Genomic DNA, 26,444 nt, shown 5'->3' with positions numbered 1-26,444 from the left:
AAATATGCAGGGAATGATCCCAGTCTTTTGGTACTGGTTGAGACCTGGTATGTGACCCAGGATATGATCTATTCTGGAGAATGTTCCATGTGCACTTGAGAAGAATGTGTATTCTGCTGCTTTAGGATATATCTGTTAAGTCCATCTTGCCCAGTGTGTCATTTAAAGCCTTTATTTCCTTGTTCATCTTTTGCTTAGACGATCTGTCCATTTCAGTGAGGGGGGGTGTTAAAGTCCCCTACTATTATTGTATTATTGTCAATGTGTTTCTTTGATTTTGTTATTAATTGGCTTCTATAATTGACTAGGGGCATAGATATTTAAAAATATTAGATCTTCTTGTTGGATAGACCCTTTAAGTATGATATAGTGTCCTTCCTCATCTCCTATTATAGTCTTTGGTTTAAATATAATTTGTCTGTTATAAAGATTGCCACCACAGCTTTCTTTTGATGTCCATTAGCATGGTAAATGGTTTTCCACTCCCTCACTTTCAATCTGGAGGTGTCTTTGGGTCTAAAATGAGTCTCTTGCAGACAGCATATTGATGGGTCTTGTTTTTTAATCTAATCTGATATCTTGTGTCTTTTGATTGGGCCATTTAGCCCATTTACATTCAGAGTAACTATTGAAGGATATGAATTTAGTGCCACTGTATTGCCTGTAAGGTGACTGTTAGTGTATATTGTCTGTCTTCCTTTCTGGTCTATGTTGCTTTTAGGCTCTCTTTGCTTAGAGGACTCCTTTCAATATTTCTTGTAGGGCTGGTTTGGTATTCACAAATTCTTTTACTTTTTGTTTGTCATGGAAGCTTTTTGTTTCTCCTTCTATTTTCAATGACAGCCTTGCTGAATAACGTATTCTTGGCTGCATATTTTTCTCATTTTGCACCATGAATATATCATGCCAGTCCTTTCTGTCCTGCCAAATCTCTGTGGATAGGTCTGTTGCCAATCTAATGTTTCTACCATTGTAGGTTACAGACCTCTTTTCCCGAGCTGCTTTGGGATTTTCTCTTTGTCTATGAGACTCATAAGTTTTACTATTAGATGACGGGGTATTGACCTATTTTTTGATTTTGAGGAGGGTTCTCTGTGCCTTCTGGATTTTGATGCCTGTTTCTTTCCCCATATTAGGGAAGTTCTCTGCTATAATTTGCTCTAATATACCTTCTGCCCCTCTCTCTCTTTCTTCTTCTTCTGGGATCCCAATTATTCTAATATTGTTTCGTCTGTGGTATCACTTATGTCTTGAATTCTGCCCTCGTGATCCAGTAGTTGTTTATCTCTCTTTTTCTCAGCTTCTTTATTCTCTATGATTTTATCTAACCATAATTTTAGAATTTTAACTATTATCTCTTTTGTCTCATTTATCCTAGCAGTTAGAGCCTCCATTTTTTATTGCACCTCATTAATAGCCTTTTTGATTTTGACTTGGTTAGATTTTAGTTCTTTTGTTTCTCCAGAAAGGGATTCTCTAGTATCTTCTATGCTTTTTCAAGCCCAGCTAGTAATTTTATAATCATCATTCTGAACTCTAGTTCCGACATCTTACTAATGTCCATATTGATTACGTCTCTGGCAGTCAGTACTGCCTCTTGTTCTTTTTTTTTTTTTTTTTGAGGTAAGTTTTTCTGTTTTGTCATTCTGTCAGAGAAGAATAGATGAATGAGAGAACAAAATGCTAAAAGGGTAACAACGACCCCAGAAAAATATACACTAAACAAATCAGAAGAGATCCGAAATCTTCCAGAAAGTGGTCGCTTTTCTGTTCATAGAATTGCTGCTATTCTTTTCTTTGATCTCCTGTGGAATTTGTAGATGTTCAGAATGTTTTGATAAATATTTAGCTGAATTCCTGGGACCAGACGAAATTTAGGTCTCCTATTCCTCTGCCATCTTGCTCTTCCTTTACACATTATTTTTTTTAATTATCTTTTCAGCCTCTTCCTCTATCTTCTTTCTTTCTGAAACTACAATTACATATATATTAGAATGATTTTGGTTTAGAGATTACTGGGACTATGCTTTTCTGTTAATCTCCTCTAATGATTTTCTTTTTAATTTCAGATATTTTGTTTTTTATTTCTATTATTTCCATTTGCATCTTAATTAAAGTTTTCATCATTCCACCAGGTACATATATTTTCCTGTAAACGCTGTCAAATGTATCCTGATATTTTAGAGCCATTGCTAATTTCAACATCTATGTTGTCTGTGGTACTGTTTCTGTTGATAGATTTTTCTCTTAACTATCAATCAAATTTTTTGTCTCTTCACCTATTTAGTACTTTTTCAAATGTTATCCTGTGTATCAGGGATGCTATTTGGTAGGGACTCTGGATTATGCTGGGGGGTTTTGTCTGTGTAATTTATTGTTGTTTACTAATCAGATAAATAACCAGCAGAGAACCTCAACTTTCTGGAATCCTCATCTCAGTCTTTGTTAGGATGTGTCATTTTTTAAATTTTGCCCTTAAACCTAGGGCAAATCCCTTAGTCTTTAGAAATAATATTGACTTCTAAGTCATGAAAATCCAAGTTATTTACCAAGCCCTTCTACTTGACAAAGCTTGAACTTCACATTCTGTCTTCTTTCATTTGTAGCTGCTGAAATCTCAGATCAGGTATTTCCATTTTCCAGCAATTTTTACCTTGGGCTAATTGGAGTCTTTTCTGGTTCATGAAGAGTTCAGGTATGATCCAAGGATTTAGGGAGAATTTATGTGCTGATTTTAGGACCCTCCTCTTTTTGTGCTTACTTTCAATTCTCTTCTTTTTTGACTCATCAGTACCTACTAGTCTTATTCATCACATCTCAAACCTGTTCTCCCAACTCCCTGTTTCCCTACTCAGGGTATAATCTCTTTCTGCTGCTGCATTATCTTGTCTTGTCATAGTTGGGCTGCTTTCTGAACTCTATTTTTTTTTTTTTCAGTCTCTAATTGAATCTTCATTCTTTTGTGGGGTTTGCAGATGACTCTACTGGTTTCAGATATTTATTTCCCCATTTTTATATAAATTGAAATAATTAGTATTTGCTGTCTTCTATTATACTATAAGCAAGAGTAATGGGAGGTTTTGTATTCTCTCTTTATTGATTAGTATGTGTTATTGGAGGATGTATGGAGAGATTAAAATGCATGCAGTTGTTTTTTACATTATATAAACATAGAATTATATTTAGAAAATACCTGAATGTCCAGAAGAAAATAGAAAAACAGAAACCATTATCTTCTCAAGATAAATGTCCAAGGGATAGGGAAAGGATTTCTGACTGAAGGCAGCATTAGCAAAAATTAATAGCTATATCCTGTCTAGACATTGCATCCAGTCAATTTAATAAACTAATTACAGATGGATAACATGTACATTGTTGAGGTAGGCACTTTAGGAAATAAGTGTAATAACTATATTTTTCTGCCCATACTTTTCCAACAAAGAGCACTTTCACACCACTGGGTCCAACTCTGGCAAGGTCTCAGAATCTAGATAACACAAGAAAGGCACAGAACTTCAAGAGTTCTATTTTTCAGGACCTTTTTCACCTCTTTCACTTTTTTTGAGAAAATCCAACGTGGCTTGTCTCTCTGCCCACACCCAGAAGAGGTGTTTGCCCCAGATATGGAAGCTCCCAAGGTGGCTCTCTTCTCACCTTCTGAGAGCATGAAAACAGACAAGATACGGGGAAGGGCTTTAGGACACAAAGAGTTGCCTTTATGAAGTGCCCACTTGTGGAACAAATGAGGGCATGAATTTATGTTCAAAAACTGTCCAAAAATGAACAAAGAGATTCAGAAGCTATGTGGATGAGCTCCTAATAATAGCACCACCAGAGCAGACTGTGACAGCCTGGAAACCCCAACTAACCTGAAACTACAACATTTCCAATTAGGGAATCAGTACCCTACTAAACCATGGTATCTGAGAGGGTTAAATATATTGCCCAAGGGCCTACTCTTCTTTCTGTGGGCTAATGCATATGCTAGAAAATAATTATGAATACATAAAAGTTAACATAAAAAAGAAGCATAAAATACAGCTCCTACTTAAAGAAAACTACAAATTAGTTTGGGAGATAAAACATTCATACAAAGGCAAGTGCTAATATGAGTTAATAATACAAAAGTTTAAGAAGCAGTATGAATAAGGGTCAAATAAAAGTAGAACTGACAGAAGTAATACATTCAGAGAAGATTTTATGAACTGACTCAAGTGGAGATTTTCTATCATTGTGGCTGTAGTTAGGTATCTATTCAGCAGTTCTGGGGCTATTCAGAAATATATATTAAGTAAATTTTTTAATGGCCTGTCCAAGTATTTCAGTCTAAAAGGCCTCATAACCAATTAGTCATGGCCAAAAATCTCTATGGTGAGATCATTCTTATAATCAAGGTAGAAACCCAGTAAGCTATACCAATTTCATCATCTCTTAACAGAATCTCTTAGCAAAGAGAACAGCCACTTTGTTTCTTGCCAAAGATGTTCTTGCCCCTTTCACCAAATATTTTTCAACATCTTGGTGAAAACAGTATCATCTGGGTCTTCTACAGAGAAAAAATGAGGGGGTAAAGATTAGGTTGTGGTCACAACTCATAAATCTATTTCAGCATTCCTATCTTTGGAATGTATTTATCTTTTGGGGGGAAATAATTTTATAGTTACTTACCCAATTCCAGGCAGGTAACTAGAATTCCCTTCTCCTTCATAGACAGAAATTCTATTTTACTTCGCTGACAGTAATCTGCAATGGAAAAAAAAGAACAAAGACTGTATTTTTAGCCTCATTATAACTTAAGGTGACGAATGAAATATAAGCAATAGTCATTGGGTAGGCTTCTTAAGAAAACTCTTCAAGGATAACTGACTTATCCAGTCAGTAGTTTTCTCTGTGATTATTGAATGCTAGAGTTTAGGGGTCAGTCAAGAATTTGGGGAGAATATATATGCTGCTCTTGGGACTCCTTCCTATTTGTGGCTACCTTCAATTCTCCTTTTGACTTTTCAGTAACCAATACTCTTATTCATCAGTTCATAGTTTCCCTACTCGTAGTGTAGTCCTCTCTTTCTACTGCTGAATTATTTTGTTTTGTCATGGTAAGACTGTTTTCTGAACTCCTATTTTTTTTTAAGAGTCTCCAACTGAATCTCCAGTCTTTTATAGGGTCACCCTGTTGCTTTTATTCTCTTTTTTTCTTTTAGCCTAGGAGATCCAGCATTTATCTTAGACTAAGAATCCAAGATGGTTACTCACATAGTTGGTACCTTGATGGGAGGACTGGCAGTCTGAGCTCAACTGGGACCTCTTCTTATTTAGTCTCAGGGGTCCAAAGGGAATGTACTAAGACATCCAGGCAGAAGCTGCACGACTAACGATATAGCCTCAGAATTGCCGAAAGTAACTTGTGTTGTATTCCATTGGTTAATATGTTCATAAAGCCAGTGCCAGTTTAAGGCAAGGAGGGATGACTTCATACCTTACTTAGAGGAGTTGCAAAGAACTTTTAGCCATCTTTATTACAGGTGTTTTTTTTTTTTTTTCCAGAAATCCTTAAATGGGTAAAAATGATCTGCATACTATAGATGGATATGAAAATTAATTTAGAAAAAGGCAAAATAGGTCAAATTTAGCCAAGCGTAAAAGGAGTGTCATTACAAAAAGAAACACAAAGCAAGAATTTAAACTCCAAACAGACATTATTGTGAAGCCTTTATGGACTAGGAGGGGAGGTACAAACTGTTAAATAACTAACAGACCTTAGAATTCATGTTCTTTAAGGACCCCAATATTGAGCTAGTCATATCCAAACTAAGAATAATGACGTACATCAGACTTTTCTCAAATCTCTGAACAGGAACTCTTGAGTTTATTATAGTATGGTCATCAGGGACCATGGAGACTCCATACACACAGCATGGAGCCACCTGGTACTGAGACACCCAAGTCCTATTGACCAAACACAGGACCTTACTGTTGTACCAAAGTTCAACAGACATTCCAGCACAGAACCCACTTTGAAATTTTTGTTTTTTCCTGCTAAGGGAACTCTGGTTAAATAGATCTCTCACCACTTGATAGTATCTCAGGTTTTTTGTTATTATTGTTGCTTTTGCGGCAGGGGGTTGTTTGTCTTGGAGGCGGGCATAATAAAAATTGGAAAGAGAAAACTAGAATAGTAAACACTCCTTTTATTTATTAGTTTTTCGCTGCCTTTCTTCATTCCTGCTAAATGTGGTGTACACATAAGGAAAATAAAATCCACAAGATCCACTATCTGAGAAACTTACTTTCCTGAGTGGTTCTGGAAATGACCCATATGCCATGTCTTCAGCCCCATTATGACAAACTGCAAACTTTTATGAGACTGTAGTTAGCAGAAGAATCTGAGGCCATAGAATATTAATTCATGAATAAGCACAACAGGATGCCCAGGAATCAAAATAATTGATTCTTGCTTTACTAACTTTACTCCCCTGACAGTATTGTTTGATCAAATATATGAAACATGATTCATTTAATCACCTTAATATAAGGGATTTGAGCTTACATTTCTTCATTAGATTTAAAAAATTATTCTCTGTAACAATAGATTTTATTCTGCCTAAGGAATCAACCACTAGTCTTTTTTCTCATGATATATAAATACCTTAATTTAAAAAAAATCAATGTTCAAAATATTTTAAAAACTAATTACATTGAGCTTCTTTTATAATGTTTTTATTAAAAATATTTTCATTTGAATTCTATTATTCCTTCAAGGCATTGCCTTTAATTGATCTAATTGTAATAGTTTCTCACATGATGCATGTCACTGGTTTATATTAACATTCTGTCATCAACTAAATAAATAGCTTCTCCTTGGTATAGTTCGTTTCTCTATAGTTAAAATCACATTCATAAATGCACTTTTTCAGGGTTTAGAATTAGAGTTTTTTAAAAACTCAAATATAAGAAAAGCGAATAGAAATATATGGCAAATTCATCAACAGTTCAGAATTTTACCAAAAAATCAATTATAAGAGAATTTATTATTTCCTAGACTTGGTTATGTGTCCTTCAATTGACCTAGTTGAAAATTCTGGATTATGTCGATTTACCACTAGTTTTCATTACTTTCATTATTCAAAGGACAAATGTTTCTAGATTGTCATTGGGAAGAAGTCCTTGGTCCCTTAAGACCCTCACAAACTCTGCCAATGGAGATGATAAAATACCAGAACAATGACATACAGAAAGATTTAAAAATGATATTTTAGACTCTGAAACATCACTTAAAACTTCTCTAAAAAAGTAGAGTAAGAGCTCCAATAGAATTTTCCCTCCATTAATAAACCAGTATGTACCCCTTCTCTTTCTGTCTAGATAGAATAAGCATAATCCTTATTTATGTATAAAAAGTATCTTACTAAAGTGTAAGGCATCTGTCCAAGAAGACGGTTTATAGGTGTACCACTTAGTTACAGTCTTCAGTTTGGTCTCACTTGGACAAATATGGCTGGTTACTTTCAACTTCTTTGCTTACATGCTAGCTAGACAATTCATTCCGTTACTCAACACAAGATATAGAGGGCTTATTACTGAGAAGATTGTCTATAAACCTTGTGATATGACAGCAAACAATACAGAATCCATGTCCTTAGAGTTTGCATGTACCATTTCTTAAAGAGAAGAAAATATTCTCCAAAAGCACCTGATACTCTAAACTTGACTTTTCATGTTCAGATTCCACTGATCTTGAATCCAGGTCATCTCCCATTAACAACTGTTTGTTATTTTTTCTTTAAAGGTTAGTTACGTCTCTCAACTTCAGTTACTTCATTTTTCTGATATTTGACCAGACTATACCTTTCATCATACACACTCCACCTCCCTATTTTTTTGTTCATACTTTCTGCTTCCAAGCTAAATTTAAGGTCAAACTGTAGCTTCAAGCTAGATACTAATGTCATCTAGGTATCAGCTTAAGTTTTTTTTTTTTTTCCTTTACCTTTCTAGTCTAAATTAGGTGGCCCTCCTATATTTTTAATGTCATAGCACTCAAAACAGTTTTTACATCATCTCTTTGCAATGCTTATATTCCAAACAAAACTATAAGCTCCCTGAAACAAACGTATGTTTTTGTATCTGACAAAAGGAATATAATGACAACACACATATAATATGAAAGATGGGGTTTCTTCTATATACCATCTGAAATCATGAATCTTGTAATTGGCCGATTAAATAAGTGAAGGGCTGATAGCTCAAAACTGGAAGTGCAGGAGGGCACGGTTTGTGAGTGGTTCATCTATGGATTATATGCATATGGACTTGAACAAATAACAACCTCACACTCTTCCTTCCCCCTGTAAAAATAAGGAAGTAAATAAATAAATGGCAAAAATTCTCATTTCCTGAAAAGCAACTTCTAAATTATTAGTTCTGTATGCCAGGGCTAAAAAAAGGCATAATGACAAAAGTAATGTAATAGCTCTAATGTATCTAATAACTAAACTGGCTAGTCATAGCATGCCTCCTCCCCACATATATGCTGTTAATGTCATTGATTCATCATACTCAGCAAGGTATTTTCAGGAAAAAAATATTAATTACAGCTTATAATGACAGATACAGAGTGGCTGCCACTCTGCTAGGTGTTGCTAGGTTGACTTGTGTCTAGGATTCCCCGATTCGGCCACAAGGACTTTAGATGATAGAGGACAGTTTCTATGCAAAAATTACAGTCTTTTCAAAAGTACTAAAGACAGGAAAAAAATGACACTGGCCCAGAGAGAATTCTTCAAAATTTTTAAGTTCATTTCTCCCAGGGGATTGTACTAATTTTTCCCATCAGATAATGATGGCTGTATCCTATAAAATCAAGCAGAAATTACTCCTGTCAGTATTATAATAAATCAGTTAATATTGAGTACTTTTATGAAGTAAGAACTAAAAAACAAGTTCTCCTTGAAAATATTGGATGAAATACTAATTTACATCATTGAAAAAAATAATTTATAGTTTATAGTGTAGAAATCTGTATCTATCAAGTTTTCTTACTTACAATTGAATATTCCATAATCAGGACTGGCTACATAATTTGTGGAGTCAAGTGCAAGAGGAAAATGTTGGGCCCCTTGCTCAAAATTATTAAAACTTTCAAGGCAGTGACAGTTGACCATTAAAGCAAGCATAGGGCACTGTGTGACTGTGCAGATTGCATACCTTGGCTATAATTTAGAGTTTTTGTATCAATTTTACCTTACTACATACATATAATTACAAATAAAAATTCTTCATCTTCCAGAAGAATAGGCACAGCTATTAACATTTGCACATGAAGAAACTGTAGCACAGAAAAGCATGATCTAGCTAAAGCTTCCCAGACAGTCAGCAGGAGTACTCAGTCAATAACTTGTGTGTCCTAACTTCAGTCCCACTCTCTGTTTACTTATCAGATTTCATCTCCAAATCGAACTCCAATTTCAACAAATGGCAAAGACATTTATGACCAATATACACTGCTTCCCCTCAAAACATCACCTCTGGAGTCAATTCTAGGAATTTAATTGTATGAGACAAACAACAACTGTTACTTTTGTGAATTACTTTTTTTGCCCCATTCAGAGTCCAAAACATTGCAGGACTGGAGAAATGAGAAAACTCATAAAGCAGCAACTCTTTTCTATCCAGTGCAGCTGAGAAATGCAATTAATAAAAATGGAGAGACTCAACAGCCTAGCAGCACCCAAAGTAATAACTCCTTTTATGAATATGAGACATAGGTCCCAGGGTATCTTGAGGCCGGTTTCTGCTCTATTGATCACATTGTCAGACAACACATTTCATATCACTGAACACGTCCTATTTCAGGAGACGTGGGAAAGGGACACTGGAGGAACCATAAATGTCAGAGGAAATAGGAATGCCTGTGAACCTCAGCACGTGTTTCTTAGAGCAATAAAAGTGATCTGGCTTGGGAAGCCAGTCCCAGGAGTGATCAGAAATTAGAGAAGCATCCATAGCTGGTAAAATACTTGAACATATGCAAAGTGTAGACAACATAGCATGGAAGTCCAAAGCTATTGCAAGTATTCATTTCCTGGGAACTACCAGGAAGCTATCAATTTCTCATTCTTGCTTTCAAGCATTTGGCAAATTCTTATATACCAGGTCATATACCTAGCCACACTGATTCCTGTGATATAAGTCATTCTGTTCATTGTATGCAGGTATAAATTCAGTGCAATTGTCAAGTTATTCTGTGCCCTATCTCCACAAATTTTTTCTCCCATTAATCGTATCAGCAAGTTAAAAGTCAAGAGATTTCATCAGATATTTATTAAAAAGGGAAGGATCCTTGGCATGACAACCAAATTCTTTTCAGTAATTGTCTTTTTAAACTGGTGAACCAGAAAGTTCCCTGATTCCTACACTCTCTTTCTAAGGCCCCTAACCCAGCTCTCACTCTGCTTTCTCAATCCCCAGGTGGACCCTCCATCCTTTTAACTGAAAAGCAGGAGGGGCATTTTTTGGGACACAAACATTTCTAACCATGAAAGGCCATTCCAGGTGGAAACATTTCTTTGTCATTCAGAGATCCTATTAGTTTGACTAAGTCCTTTTTAGTGAATCAGGAAATGTATTGAACACGTACTAGCTGCTTGATGTACATTATTTCTAGGTGTTTATAAACACTACACATGAAAATGCCATTCACACTTCACAAGCTAAGTGGAATGGAGATAGATGTTGAACATAAAGATGTGAAGTAAGAGATGTAGTTTGCAGCTGTGGGGATCAAGGAAGACAACCTAAATTGGCGGTACTCAATTTCCTGAAATGGGTGAAATTGCAGATGGGACTCTCCTTAATGCATGGGGATTTAGAGAGTAAAAGAGATTTTCAAAATTTTCTTTTTTCCTTTTGAATTAAGTTAGGCAAACCATGTGTCCCCTTTGTAAAACATACTCTTTGATTACATCTATTACAGAACAAGTATTACCCTATTGTGCAAATTTCTTTCATCTCTCTCTCTCACTCTCTTTTTTGAGTTTCACATTGATACTTTATTTGCTTAAAACCTAAACATTGTCAGTTAAGAAGAAATCTACTCTGGTGTATAAATCTTGCCACTTAAATTCTAGGGTTCTTTTTCTCTTTTTCTTTTTTTTTTTATAGCCTTGGTAAAATTTTATCCAAGAAAAAATAGATACATGTGTACTTAAAAACATGAACCATGAGAGAATAAAATAGGAAATCAAGAGTGATTTAAGTTTCCGTGCCCCTTGCCTTTTTTTTTTTTTTTTTATGTTCTTGAAAGACTGTAGCAGGATAAAAGGATCACTGGCTCCTGGTCTCTTTGAGATAACAACTGAAAATTAAGAAAAAAAAAAAAAAACATACCTTGGGTGCAGGGCAGGGAATGGTGTTACCTGACCTTGTTTTAGGGTATGGATTTCATCCTCAGATTTCTCACGTGCAGGGCTTGCAGAAGGCTTCTTTCCTGGAGGGCTATCTGGTTCCTCCCCTTCTTTGGGAGAAGGAGTCTTTTCCTTTGATGCCTTTGAAGCCTTGGGGCGACCCACCTTCCCTTTGCCTTTCACGGGGTTTGGCGTCACTGTAGCCTTTAGCCTGGGTTTGGACATTTTCTTTTCTTTTCTCTCAGGGTTGGACTTCTTAACCATCTTTTTGTTTTTCTTCCTTTGCACAGCCATAGTCACTATCATCATCATCCTCCGTTAGGAAATCTTCATCACTGCCGAAGGGTGCCTCATCCTCTTCTTGTTCCTCACTGCCCACATCTTCCATGAGCATCTCTCTCTGAGTGGAAACTGCTTCAGAAGCTGCTTGCTGTTGCCAGCACCCATTTTTATGATTTTCTTTTTCATCTTCACTGTCCTCTGCTGAGTGACAGTCATCTTTCTTGGTCTTCACATCGCTTTCTTCGGAGTCCTCACTATCTTCCTGTGAATTCTTTTCAGATCGCCTCTTATTTTTAGCTTCTCAGGGAGATGACCGAATTTTCTTAGCTGCAGGGGCTGAATCTCTTCCATAATCTTCATCAGCATCATCAGATGCCTGACACTGTGAATACAATCAATGACCTTTCTGTTTCTGACAGGCCGAGACCTGTGCACTGTCAAAACAGGAACGCGTGGAGAAGACAAAAACAAGGATCCCCCCTACCCTGTGTGCTGGGCACCCCCCTCAACTTCCGCTGATGGGCAAAACCCAAGCTACTGGCTTCTGAAACTCTGCTGCTTCTTGGTTCAGGGTACCTTAATCAGACGAGCCCCCCACTCCCCTGTCTGTTTAGAATGCCCTATCTATCTCTTTCTATTAGGTTGTATACCTGTTGAAGCAAAAACATACGCTAATTGTTTTTCTATCCCCAGAACTTACCATATTGTATAGCAAATCAAATCCATAACAACAATTTTAATAATGTATTGCATTCTTGCATCACATTAGGTATGGTGTTAAATGCCTGGTGTTCATAATGCTAGTTCATCTTCATAATAACCCAATGATTTCAATATTTGTTCGTATTTCCATTTTAACAATGGGAAAATGAGGCTTATAATCACACACACTAAATGTAGGGTTTGGATTCATAGACTAATCAAGAACCACAAGCCCCTTCCTAGTTAAAAGCCCTAGTTTAGCTTCCCTTCAGTTTCAGCAAGCAGCCATCTGAGTACTGAGATGTAAATAAAGAAAAGACTCAGGCTTCTGTGAGGGTCTCTAGAAACAATCTTTAGGGTGCAGTACACACCAGCAGGTCAAGTCATGTATGCTAAGCTGGAGTGACAGCCTCTCTTAAATGCAGGAGCATGGCCACTCTGATAACTGACAGCAGGGAGTTCTTCATCCTATTGAAAAAGCAGCTCACCCAGACCAAAAGTTCTTAATATCCAGGTTTTATATAACATGTTTTCTCCTATGTCCAAGAACAGAAGATGTATGGATGTGTATTTGCATCTTTGTGTATTGTTTCCTTTAGATTCTTCCTACATATAGAACCATAGCTGGTCTTCTTTTATGTCATCCTGAAGTCTTTTGGTTTTAAACAGTTCTCTTTGAATTTCCACTTTAATAGAAGGGGACCAATTAACCAGTGGATGTATGGCTTGTTTTGTTGTACTTTCTTATGCAGTAGCTAGTGTGTTATTTTCTCTTTTTTTCATACTTCAACCTGAAGAGGAGGAAAATTCTGCCTTTGCCACTCCTTTCTGTCTCTGCCCATTGCTAACTACCTCCCCAAAAGGAGGAGACGCTGAAGTGATTGGTCAGAGCTAAGTAGTAAACATAACGTAAAAGGCCCCCAACCATTAGCAGTCTCCTGCTTCCAGTTCTTTCATCCAAATGCAGCGTTCTCTCTTCTGTGTCTGGAAGTCATGAGGTAGCCACACATTGGACATGGTCCACCAGCCTCTTTCCATTTTCAGTTCCATCTCAGATTGGGAGAGGAGGGGGTATGTGTGAAACATACTTTTCATTCTTGTCCATATGACTTATAGGCTAAAGAGATTCAGATTTGACTCCATAGACCCCAAAAATGCAAAGGTGTAAGACAGTATACTTTGGCTTTCAGGCTAATGTTTCCTGAAGAAAAAAAAAAATGAAATCTAGAAAAGCCCTACCTTTGTTTGTATAATATGTTTGTCTGACAATAAATAATGTTGGCCCTTTATTTTTCATTTAGCTATTGTTTTTTGTTTTGTTTTTGTTTTTTTTAATATTATCAACCCGAGAAAGGTGGAATGATGAATGATAGGATTTCGGCACCAAAACCCCACCTTGCATGCTTAACAACTATATTTCTTTCCTCTACTTTACAATCCACCAGAGACAGTTCGGGCAAGGAGGTATCCAGAAAAAGGGGAGAGAATTTGAGGATACAGAAGGAAATCCTCAACTCAACCTTTGGACCATGATGTTTCCTGGGGCTCAGCCACCTACATTTCTTCCTTCCCTGGCTGGGTATGGCAGATATTGGTAGTTGTCCACCAATATTCATAATCTCCTTCCAGAGTCTTAGCTGAGCACATGGCCAATTAACAAAAGATTCCATTTTTCAGGAGCCCTTGTGGCCAGATGACTGAGTTCTAAGCAGCAGTGGGTATGTGTGTCACTAGTGGATCTTACTTATAAATGGGCAAGTCTGCTCTCTCCTTGGCCCTCTCCTCTTTGCCATTGACTGGCACATACATATCTGATGGCAGATGCAGATGCCAACCATCCCAAGATGAAGGTATATCTTGAGGATGGCAGAGCTTCCCTAGTGGTTATAGACTTCTTATTTTTAACTATTATGTGAAAGAAAAGTAAGCTGTAATTCTTAAGCCCTTGTGCCTTGGGTCTTTGGGTTGCATTATTTTAGACCATATCCTAACTAATACATGGTAAGGGGCTCCTCAGAAACCTGGCTTACTCTCTTTTCCTGTATTTCCTTTCCCACAAGTCTCTGATTACACAGATCCTTAGTTCATACCATAGTTTTCAAGATGTCTCTGGTCATGAGACATTTGAGAGCTAAAGTATAGGTTTTTTGTGTTTTTTTTTTCTTGATACAAAGAGATATGTATTCCTTCCTTTTTGCTGGGTTCTTCTAAGCTGATGATGCCTTGTTTTCATTTTAAAATCAAAGATAGTCATATTATTTTTAGTCTTCCTGTTTTTAATCCTTACCAAAAATAAATGAAAACTTTTGGGTATTTATGAGTTCACTTTTACAAATACAAGTACAGAATGATGGATGGTGCCTGACACTCCTCCATTAACAATTTCAACATGTTTTTGTTTTTCCTTTGTAATGCCTGCCTTTACCAGCCTCTCCATAGTGAATGCACGTGCTCTTCTGGAATATTTTTCACTAAAAAGCCTAGGAAACATCACTCCAAAGAGCTGCTCCAAGGAAAAAAATCCGTAATATAAATTTCCATATATTGCAGAATCTGTGGAATGTAAGATGGTGTAATTCAGAGAATTAAGGATTTCAGATTATATAGACCTGGGTTCAAATAGTTCGTCATCTATGAATATTGGTTAAGTTTACCTCTTCAGACCTAAGTTTCTCATCTATGAAAGAGAATAGCAATAGTTGCCTTATGCAGATTAGATGAGATAATACATGGAATGTGTAGTTTGTAGAGTGAATAGCACATTGCTGACACACGGTAGCCACCAACTCATTGTTAATTCTTCTTGTAGTTAATGTTTTGATTCTTTTCTAGATTTATCTTCACAAGTAATTGACAGTCACTGTATTTGGAAGCAGTGTCAGAAGCCAAGATGTTTGCCTGGTTTAGAGAGAGTGAATATTTTGTCAGGCCACTGGGGCCTACTCCAGATTCACAAAAACAACACAAAATGCTTACTGAACTGTAGAATGCTAATTATGCACCCTATTTATAATAATCTTACAAAGTCTCATTACCTACAGCAGTCACAATGCATTCGTCTCGTTTCTGTTTAGGCTGGGAAAATTACAGGAAGGCCTTGTCATTCTTTTTGGAGTTTTCTGTATTTGGTGACATTTCCCCAGCTTGCTGCAAAACAGCAGCTGCAATTAATTACTTTTTGAATCAACTAGAGTACAGCTTGTAAGTTTTCTGCTGCCCTCTGTCAATTCTGGCACAATGAATTCTCTTTTAAACTTGCATTTTACAACTTGCATTTCAAGCATTTCAAAGATTGCAGGGTCTCAATATAAGATGGAAAATGGGGGACCATTTTGTATTTAGTATTTTCCCAGAAAATACAGCACTATAATGATAATCAGTCAACTCCAGATCCTAATGTTTGCAATGAACAAATATTTTTGCTTTTTTTTTTTTTTAAAGATTTTATTTATTTATTTGAGAGAGAGAGAATGAGAGGGAGGAGGGTCAGAGGGAGAAGCAGACTCCCTGCTGAGCAGGGAGCCCGATGTGGGACTCTATCCCGGGACTCCAGGATCATGACCTGAGCCGAAGGCAGTCGCTTAACCAACTGAGCCACCCAGGCGCCCCAAATATTTTTGCTTTTTAAAAAATCTAAAACTTTGTGGAAATCTCCTAGTTGTTAAGGTGACATCATCTTATGCCTCTAACTAAAGATTGCAACCTCTTTGAGCTTGCCGATGCTGACATCATCATTTTCCAAAGTTTTAATCATATGAAAATGAAATGCAATGAGCAAAGAAAATCCCAACCTGGAAGATCTTGTCAATCCTATTTAGTCAGTAATTGCAAATACTTCCACTGTGTTCAGAGGCTATGTTAAATGAAATGTCTTGCATTTATTTTGTCCTCAAGTTTTCAGGTCATATACAGACACATATCACACAACCTTTTATGTTACAGAAGCACATCTCCATAATTGATATTAAAACAAGGTGAGGGGTAATAACCATATTCAGATAAATGATTCCCTAGTTGATCATTTATAAATGATTTTGGAAAGTATTTTTGAATATAGGTTTTACATAAGAAGTCTATTGGTCTTCAAAGTCACTTTAAACAGAATGATCGTGTTACATATATAAGAAGACAATATTTGAGATGAGGTCACCGTCTGTCCTCTATGCCCCTGCTCAGCACCTGCCTTATATCTGCTCTACATAAATAGCAAAGAATTCTCAGCTTCACAGATGATGGAAGCCAGACCAATTGATACTGACCTCTTTCAGAAGTTTCTAGACATAAATATTTTGAAAATGTGAGGTTCAAAGAATATTGCCAGCTGAATCCACATTGAGAACAAAAAGGATTTAGTAAATAAAAAGGTGTTCCAAATGTGAGAACTTGATTTCCTACAAATGAGTCAAAAGTCAAAATTAATCACATTTGCCTTTATCCATTCAGTCAGTTTATTCTTTTATTTTGACAGTAAAATAAGATGTTAGAGGGCAACTTTGTGTCTCAGGTTGACTGAATTTTCAATATGATAGTTTATCATGGCGTCAAACATAAGTGAGAGACAAACCTTCCATATGCCTGTTTTCAAACGGAATGATCCCAAATCTGTTCCCAGAATCCCAAATCTTTCATCCACTTCATGAATATAATAAGGGGCCAGAGTGTGAAGAGAGGCTTTTGCAAAAGAGATTGGTGAACACAGTTCTTTACAAAGAGCTATTGCTTTGCTGAGATCTCACCATCCTCCTTCCAAGGGATGAGAAGCAAGGCAACACCTTCTAATTTCAAGCTTAGGAAGGGAGCTTCAAGAATATCAAAATACAATTTTCAAAAAGTTAACTCTCATACAAATAAACAGTGAGTCTGGGTCAATAATTCATTTAACTCATTAATGAGTAATCAGTCTGGTGACAAAACATATATATATAGGACAAAAAAATCATAACCATAGAAATCAGTCATTTTCTCTACAAGAAAATCATTTGCATCTCTATTGATCAAAAAAATTTTGCTTTAATTTAGTTAATATCTAACTTTCCAGAGTCTGAAACTTAATTATTGGTAAACAGTAAATCAAAAATGTTATCTTTTCTTAGAGTGACAGATGACCTCTGGACAGGTTAGTCAGACAGTACTCTGATACTAATTTGAAAAGACACATGGTAATCTTCTTTGCCTTATTTATAAGTTTTAGATAATATCCTTGATAAGGAAATCACTCAGAATGTTTTGAGATATATTCCCCACAGTCCAAAAACAAAGAGTAGTAGCTGACTACTAGTAGCCTGAAGAAGCTAAAGTGAACTACAACTGGGATCTAATTAGGCCCCTAGAAATTTAGAAGGCAGACTAACATCCTTGAGGATAGACTCTCTTTAGTGCTACTGTACAGAGATGGTCCTGAAACTCCAAGTGTTGTGGGACTGTTCTTCACTGAGCAGGTCTGGGCCTTTGGTTGAGAGAGTAAGTACAGAGTCTTCTTGGTCCTAACCAGTATGGTCTTCTGGAGGGGCACAGGGACCTCAGGGAAAAGCCTGGGAGTGTGGTGCTAGATGCTCAAGGGCTGAGTTAGAGGTTACAGGAGACCATCTGGGAGACTGACAATGCTAGTTGATCATGGCAACTGTAGGAAAGAATGGTAAGCAGGCAAGCTTTGAAGGGCCAACAAAAGCATCCACAAGAGAAAGATCTAGCTTTCATCATTAGATAGGCCCACTCACTAACTTAAGCCATCTGCCAGGCCCAGATTGCTAACACGTTGAACACCTAAGAACTGGCCTATAGACTGACCTACCACAACCCTTGCCCAGGCAGGAAAATGGAGAATGTGAGCATGAAGAAAGCAGAGAATAGAAGAACCTCACAACCCTCCCCAAGCAGGCTTTCTGCCTGAAGTAAGTTAAATGAGAGGTGTGTGTGTGTGTGTGTGTGTTGTCTTTATTTCCACAACACACACTTCAGATACACTACAGTGATTCTTTTTAATTTTAAGTGAACCATATCATCTTTTTTCCTAGCTTTATTGAGATATATTTACTCTTATAAGTATACTAATTACTCATATACTATATAATATACTAACATATTGTATTAGTTTAAGGTTTACAACATAATGACCTTATATATTTATATATTTCAAAATGATTATCACACTGTTTAGTTAACCATCCATCACCTTACATAGTTACAAATTTTGTTTTCTGGTGATAACTTTTAATATCTATTCCCTTAGCAATTTTGAAATATACAATATATACTTGGTATGGTAACTATGGTGTCTACACTATGCATTTCAGCCCCAGAATTAATTTATCTTATAACTAGGAGTCTGTACCTTTTGACCACCTTCACCCATTTCTCCACCCTCTACCCCAACCTGAAGTAGATTAAGTTAGAGATCTGCCACTAAGTTCAGAATTGTAATGCTTATGTGGGACTAGATATTAATTTTGGTTATTGAGTGGATATTGAATTTCTGATTTATGACTTTTTATGACTAAAACTGACTACGTTTCTTTGTTTTTAATCTGAATGGGAACAGAGAAATCATGAGCATGCCCGTTTTCATTGAGGGGCAGGGAAGGAATATATCTTTCTAAATAAAATTTTAAAGGGAATGGGAAATAGAAATAAGAACTCATTGTGGTTACCATCTTCATGCCATCCTTTCACTAGTAGTAGAAATTGCTTCCCTTATATGAGGAAGTCAAAGAATGGGACTTATATACATTCCAGGACCATATTTACTCACCTCACCATGATCCCATATTACTATTTTGGGGTTTAGGAATTGAAAGTAAAACTTCTCCACCAAGTTGATGAGAATAACCACAACTAAAGAAATCAAAATGATAGTAAAGAATACTTTGTTCCTCATTCCACTTTTAGATGTCTGTGCTAAACTTTTGGGGTATGTGATATAAAGAGAAATGTATACCATCCCAATAGGGAAACATTTTTTGCTTTCTAATATGACATTAAATTGGTAGCCTGGAAGATATGTGATATTCCTCATGAGTAAATTTTTACTTTTCAAGGTAAAAATAAAATTTATTCATTTGAACAAAACCTTTTTTTTGTTTTGTTTTGTTTTTGCCTTTTTTGGCTAGGGGTACTGCATGGTATTGTAGCAAACTGAGGCCTTCAAAACTAAATAGTTTTTGGGTTGAATGCCACCTCTACTACCTTTTAACTTTCTGATTTGAGCCAGATATTTAATCTTTCAGAGCCTTAGTTTTCGCATCAATAAAATAGGGATTATATTCACTTCATTACATTTTAAATGGAATTTCTCACCCTTTTGTACTATAAATAGAGACTAGACAGTATACTAATACAGCCTGACAAGGAAAAAGTATTTAACTTTTTGAAAAAATACTTGTAATCTTCAAGGCTTATTATGATGTATGTGACTTGGTGAATGGTTTTTCCTTCTGAATTTGACATGGAGACTGAATTTGAACTTCAAATTTAAATGGCTTTCCATTAGGTCCTCTCTGCTGAGCTCTGCTCCAGGGACCACTAGAGGGTCATTGGTTTTCCTCAGAACTCTGAGCTGCTTGGCTGCAACTAGTGACCCTTTGGTTCTAATGCCAGGCACTTTGATTACTCTTCTGCTTTGGGTCATAATTCAAAAGATAGAATTGGTTTTGAAAATCTCTAAGCAATTTAGTTCCTGGAATAGAAATCTCAAAAGTCAGCTGGTTTGAATTCCCAAGCTCTGGAGACACAACAGTTTGAGAACTATGTATAAACCTAGATTCTAGCTTGCTGTGAAATTTTGAGAAAAACTAAAGATCCTTTAGAAAAGGACTATGAAACAAATGAGTGCTGAAGACTCTGATGTTCTTGTCAGAACTCAGTGGGAAAGAGGTAGTGAATGAATGAAACTCCAGAACACGGGGGCTATTCCTGGGTCTCCATGACCCCACTTTGGGAACAAGAACCAAGAACTAGCTCCGATGTTGTCAGAAAAGAATTCCAAGCATGAATCTGGAGACAGTCCAGTAAAAGGCGATAATGAGGTGTAAAGATCAGCTGATCAGTTGGTAAAGGACAAAAGAACCCTTGGTGCAGTGCAAGGTAAACCATTTTGACACACTGTCTGAGGACTCAAAATTCAACAATACAACCAACTTTGTACAAACCTAAGAAGAAAAATCAGATCCTCCCAGTGTGCATCTGAACACTTTGGTCAAGACACCAGTCAAATGGGCTACATTCACAATTATATAGTATTTAGTAGAACCAATAGTAAGTCTAGAATTCTATATAGGAATGAATCCAGTAGTTCAGCATCGTCCACCTGAGGATAAACTAAAGCATTTCACCATCAGCTCTGGACCCCACTGGATGAAATGTCTGCTTGGTGAATGGGTCCCACAAGGACTACAGCAGAGGGAGAGAAGTTTACTCCTGTAAAATGAAAGACCCCTGGAGGCAAGAAGTTTATCATCATTGTGAGATGAGTGGCTGAAATCAGAGGTGAGGCTGTGAACATATTATTTTGGGAATAGGAGGGATACAGTATAGCCACAGCTAATGGCATAATGGGATAGTAGACATCAGATGAGCATAAATTTTTTTTAACGAATCGTAATAAAGATTAGAATGGAAAATACACAGGTTTCATAAGTAAAAAATTAGTGCAGGAAGATCTAATTTTGATGAAGAGAGTCAAGAAAGGACCTTTTGAGAAACTGACCTATACTCTGAGATCAAATTACAATCACGGTAGAAGACCTCTAAGGGCTCTTCCAGTTTATAATCCATAAGCTATGAAAGAGAACAGGATGAGTAGGGGTAAATACCATTTCCAGCTACTGGGATGAATATAGAATGCATTAAGTAGTATTTGGGAATTTTGAATGAGGCTCCTGAAAAAATTAGCCCCTTCAGTGCCTGTTATGGTGTCTAGAATTCTAGTATTATTGTATTCCCTCCAGTCTTGCATTACATTCCAGGAAATTTATTTTTAAAAACAAATTGCCGGGGCGCCTGGGTGGCTCAGTCGGTTAAGCGACTACCTTCGGCTCAGGTCATGATCCCAGGGTCCTGGGATCGAGCCCCACATTGGGCTCCCTGCTCCGCAGGAAGCCTACTTCTCCCTCTCCCACTCCCCCTGCTTGTGTTCCCTCTCTCGCTGTCTCTCTCTCTGTGTCAAATAAAATCTTTAAAAAAAAAACAAACAAACAAACAAAAAAAACCAAATTGCCCTGCAGTTAATTAGGACAATTCTTCTATAGGTAGGATGTTAGTTACCATAATCTTCTCTGTCACTATTCCTGGAGATAAGAAAGATATGAACAGGTTATACTACTTCTTGACAAGAGATAATTCAATGTCTTCTTCCCAGAAAGCTGGATTTCTTCCATTTCTTCCCAACAGACTCATACATGTTTATTTTTGCCAAGCACCAAAACAAATTTTAAGTTGTTTTGCTGTTGGAAAGACCCAATATGTGGTTTTCCAAAGACATTTTTCCTCTATTATTTGACATATGTTTTCAATTCTTTTGTACTCAACTCAAACTGTTGCTTAATAAAAGCCATTTGATGTCCAAGCCAACTTTTGAAGATTATTGCATCTTTCCCCAAAAACCTTTTAAGAGGAAATTATGATCTGCCAGCAAGAAATAGAACTAGACTAATGGTAAATTTTGTTCTGTCATAAACCAGGAGCTGAAGTTTGAAGGGGTTAATAAAAAAAAAAAAAAAAAAAAAGAACTAACTACCCTTGATTAGTGGGCACAGAAAACTGGCAAACTTTTAAACTCAAAACAAGTGTGAAAGATTCTTAACTAGTTAAAGAAGATGTGATTCCAGGGAAGCCAAAACCTTAGTTTTAGATAAACATATTAGAGACTGTATTCAGTTTATAAGTTTAGTTTTTTAAAAAACAGGTGAAAGACTTTAGTTCCAGCCAACTGACTTGCTTCTTGTGCCCTGAGGAAGAACAGATGGATGAACGGTCTGACGGTACTTCTCTAGCTAAGGAGAAAATAGACCTTGAAATAGATCACTTAGTCAGACCTCTCATTATTTTAACTACTACTCAGCATAGAATGGCACAACACGGATAATAAAGTATTATGTTCCCAAAGGCAGCTTCTTGAAAGGCTAGCTTGGCAGCTGTTCATTTCACCTGGAAAGTTCAATTCAACATTACGACAAATGGAGTCTGGCAAGGAACTGTGAGAGGTCCCTAATTTATTAACATCAAGAGGCAAGTTTTAAAGGGACAGTTTTCCTTTCTGTGCATAATAGTTTAGCAAAGGTCAGAATCATTTACAATCCCCAAAATGTGCAAGTAAATAACTTTGATTACATAGTAATGTAAGGCGAGAATGTTCTTCCTCACATTGATTTGGTTAGCCTAAGAAAATCCGAAGAGTAGAACATCACAAAACTGCACATTTTTCCTTTCAGTGCCATTCTACTGAGGGTCTCAGTTTATCTCTTTCCCCACCTGTCCCCAAACATTTTTCTAGATATCTCGGTAATGATGGGCCACTGATGCTGAAAGTATAGAGGTGTCCTCTGAGATTATGTTGCCCAGGGCTATTTGTTAATAGTTATTATTAATATTGAAGTTACTTCAGTAATAATTTTTGCCAATATATAAGCCTAAGGAAAGGTTTGTTATTTAAGGTTTAGATTTATAGCTTCAACTTCCACATTTTCTAAAAATACACACAGAGAAATAAACCTTTAATTAAAGTGAAAGTCTAATGAATATGAAAAAGTATCTTAATTGTGAATAGATTTATTGGATTTAGCTTTATTGGGCTTACAAAGCACAGACCTCCGGGGATCGGATATCACTGAGATTGTCCTTGGCACCTTAAGAGAAACAGCTTTGTTGTGATTTAGTGACCGAGAACAAGCACAATTTTCTGGAGTTCAAGCATATTGATAGTATTTTTATGAGGTTAAGTCAAGGCACATCATAAGCTTGCATTGTATAAGGAATCATATTCCTGGATTTTCAAGGATTCTGTGGGGGCTCCAGATCAGCTAAAAGGGAATCCACTGACTCCTTAATTTATGCTAATCTCCAATCTACTCTTTTTTTCCAATTCCTTATCATGAATTATTTCAGTAATATTCTTGGCCATACCATAAACTCCTTTGCTCTTCTATCTTTTCACACCTCATAAGCAAAACCTCATCCGTCATGCAGCCCACTTTCTGCTTTCTCTCTGTCATCACCCAAGTGGCCAAGTATCCCACAGTACTCCTATTGGTATTATTATAAATTTGAGTTCACTAGCCTCAAAGGAGCCATCAAAACTGTTTACCAGTCCTACTCAATTCTCTGGTCCTCTGGTCTCTCAATTCCCCAGTCTTGCTGCTGAGCTCCATATAAACACACACACACACACACACACACACACACACATTTTTATGCTTCATCTGTAAAAAGAAACTAATAATAAACTTTCTAGGTTTGTTGGAATAATTAAGTGAATTGTTATATGAAGCTCTTAAAATAATGCCCAGTGTACAATAGGGCTACATAACACTATTATTATTACTATTATTATGATTATTATATACAGTTGCCTAATCTATATTTCTGTTTGAAGGCAGCTTAAATTCAACATATCAGGGCTGAATTTATGACCTCAAGCAAACATTTTAGGAGCACCTATTCCAAGGAATTGTACCACCATTCATCCAATTTTACAAGCCAAAGGTAAGGAGACATTCTTGACACTTTTTTCTCTCTCTCATGAATCCTCACCCTGATATCCAGGCTATTAAACAGCCAACAGTGTGGTAGACACAGTATGTTGTGGGAAGCACTAGATTGTTTCTTTCCCTCTCTTTCCTATATCCTAGCCACATTTTCCTCCTTCCAGTGTTGTACATAGGCAAAGCTTTTGCAGACACTGCATCTTTTGTCCATAACGTTCTTACGTCACCTGCTCAGGTGTAATTTTGATTAACTTCTTCCTCTCTATACTTCCACCAGGATATAATCTCTGTTCTCTCTCTAAGTCAGGTAGTTTTTTTTTATATCTTCTCTTAGAATTATGTTTCTTTTTTAAATGAGACTATTATCAGTTTTAACTAAGCATCTTTTGGTCTGATAATGTGATTAATTATCCTCTCTCTAGAATACAAGATCCATAGATTGGGAACTGCATCTGGTTTTGCTTACCATTATATCCACATAGCCTAGCATAGATCCTAGGGTCCAGATGAAGATAAAAATAAATATTTTCCAGAAAATGGGAGAAGCACTATTTGCAATAAGAAAACAGAAAGCCTTTTAGACATCAAAGGAACCAGTAAATAAATGAAATATAGGAAAAAAGGTAGAGAAAATCAGTGAATCCAAAAGTGAGTTCTTTAAAAAGATCAGCAAAATTGGAACATCTTTAGCTAGACTGACCAGGAAAAAGAAGACACAGATTACTAACATGAGGAATGAAAGAGAGGACATTATTCCCAACCTTACAGAAATAAAAAGTATTATAAGAAAATATTTATATTATATGACAACAAATTAGATTATTTAGGTGAAATTTTTTTAAATTCTAGAAAGACACAAACTACTGAAATAGGCTTAGGAGGAAAAGAAAATCAGAATATGTATAGTAAGTAAAAATTTGAATTAGTAATTTAGAAAATGTCTCACAAAAGTGCCCAAGCCCAGAAGCTCTTCATGAATGAATTCTAGCAAACACTTAAAGGAAAATTAATACAAATCCTTCAAAAACTCTTGCAAAATATAAAAAAGAAGGGATTACTTCCAAACTCATTATATGAGACCATAATTATCATGATATCAACCAAATAAAGGCAATTAAAGAGGGGGAAAAAACTACAGAACAATATCCTTAGATTCAAAAATCTTCAATAAAATATTAGCACTGATTACAGAAACATATATAAAGAATTACTCAGAGTCAATTGCATATCATGATGTGAAAGAATGAATTTGGACCCCCACCTCACCCCACATAAAATATGTGTATATATGTGAATGTGTGTGTATTTCAAGCCACATATGTAATTTCAAATGTTTTAGTAGTCACTTTTTAGTTTTTACTTTAAAAAGCACTTAGTGGTAAAAATTTCAATGCTTCTCTTCTAAAATAAGGAACCTAGCAAGAATTTCTGCTATTACTATTTCCATTCAAGATAGTGAAGGTTCTAGCCAGCACAACAAAACAAGAAATAGGAACTAAATCACCCAGATAGGAAAACAAACAAAACTTTCTCTGTTCACATCTGGCATAATTGTCTACGATCAAATTCTCATGGAATCTACAAGAAAGCTGCCAGAACCAACGAGTTTGGGAAAATTTTAGGATACAACATAAATATAAAAAAAAATCAATTGTATTTCTAAACACGAGTATAAAATTGCAAATTGAAATAAAAACAAACACTTAAAGTAATAACAAAAATACGAAAAATTAGGAATAAATCTGATAGAATATATGCAAGACCTGTTCACTGTAAACTACAAAACATTTATGAGAGGAATTAAAGATCTAAACAGATTGGGAAACATACCATATTAATTGTTGGAAGTCTGAGTATTGGTAATGTGTCACTTCTTCCACATTGATACATAGAGTTGATGCAATGAAATCAAAATCCTACCAGGTACTTTATAGAAACTGACAACTTTAAAAATAAAGAACAAATTTGGAGTACTTCCACTACTATTACTATTACTTGATACATTACAGTATCAAGACGGTATGATACTGCATAAAGATAGACAAATAGAGCAATGTCATAGAATAGAAAATTCGGAAATCGTATGTATATATTGAAGTAAATTTCCACAAAGACTCAAAGTCAATTCAATGGAGAAAGAATAGTCATTTCAATAAATTACCATGGAAGAATTAAATGTCCAAATACAGGATATTTAACTTGAATCCGTATTTTGCACCATATACAAAAATTAGCTAAACATGGATCGTAGACCTAAATATAAAAGCAAAACTATAAAACATGTAGAAGTAAAACATAGGAGAAGATCTTTGTGACCTTGTATTAGGCAAAGATTTCTTACATACAATACCAAAAGCAGCCT

General features: G+C 36.1%; 1 pseudogene; it reads right to left on the bottom strand.

Annotated features, from left to right (window-relative positions):
• Positions 1-3,449: 3,449 nt before the first annotated feature.
• The window catches only part of LOC110583778, a 28,580-nt pseudogene continuing 5,585 nt past the window's right edge, over positions 3,450-26,444 (bottom strand).

This window comes from Neomonachus schauinslandi, chromosome 9 (assembly GCF_002201575.2).
Source record: "Neomonachus schauinslandi chromosome 9, ASM220157v2, whole genome shotgun sequence".
NCBI classification, from domain to species: Eukaryota; Metazoa; Chordata; class Mammalia; order Carnivora; family Phocidae; genus Neomonachus; species Neomonachus schauinslandi.
This window is presented reverse-complemented; position numbering and strand designations above follow the sequence as displayed.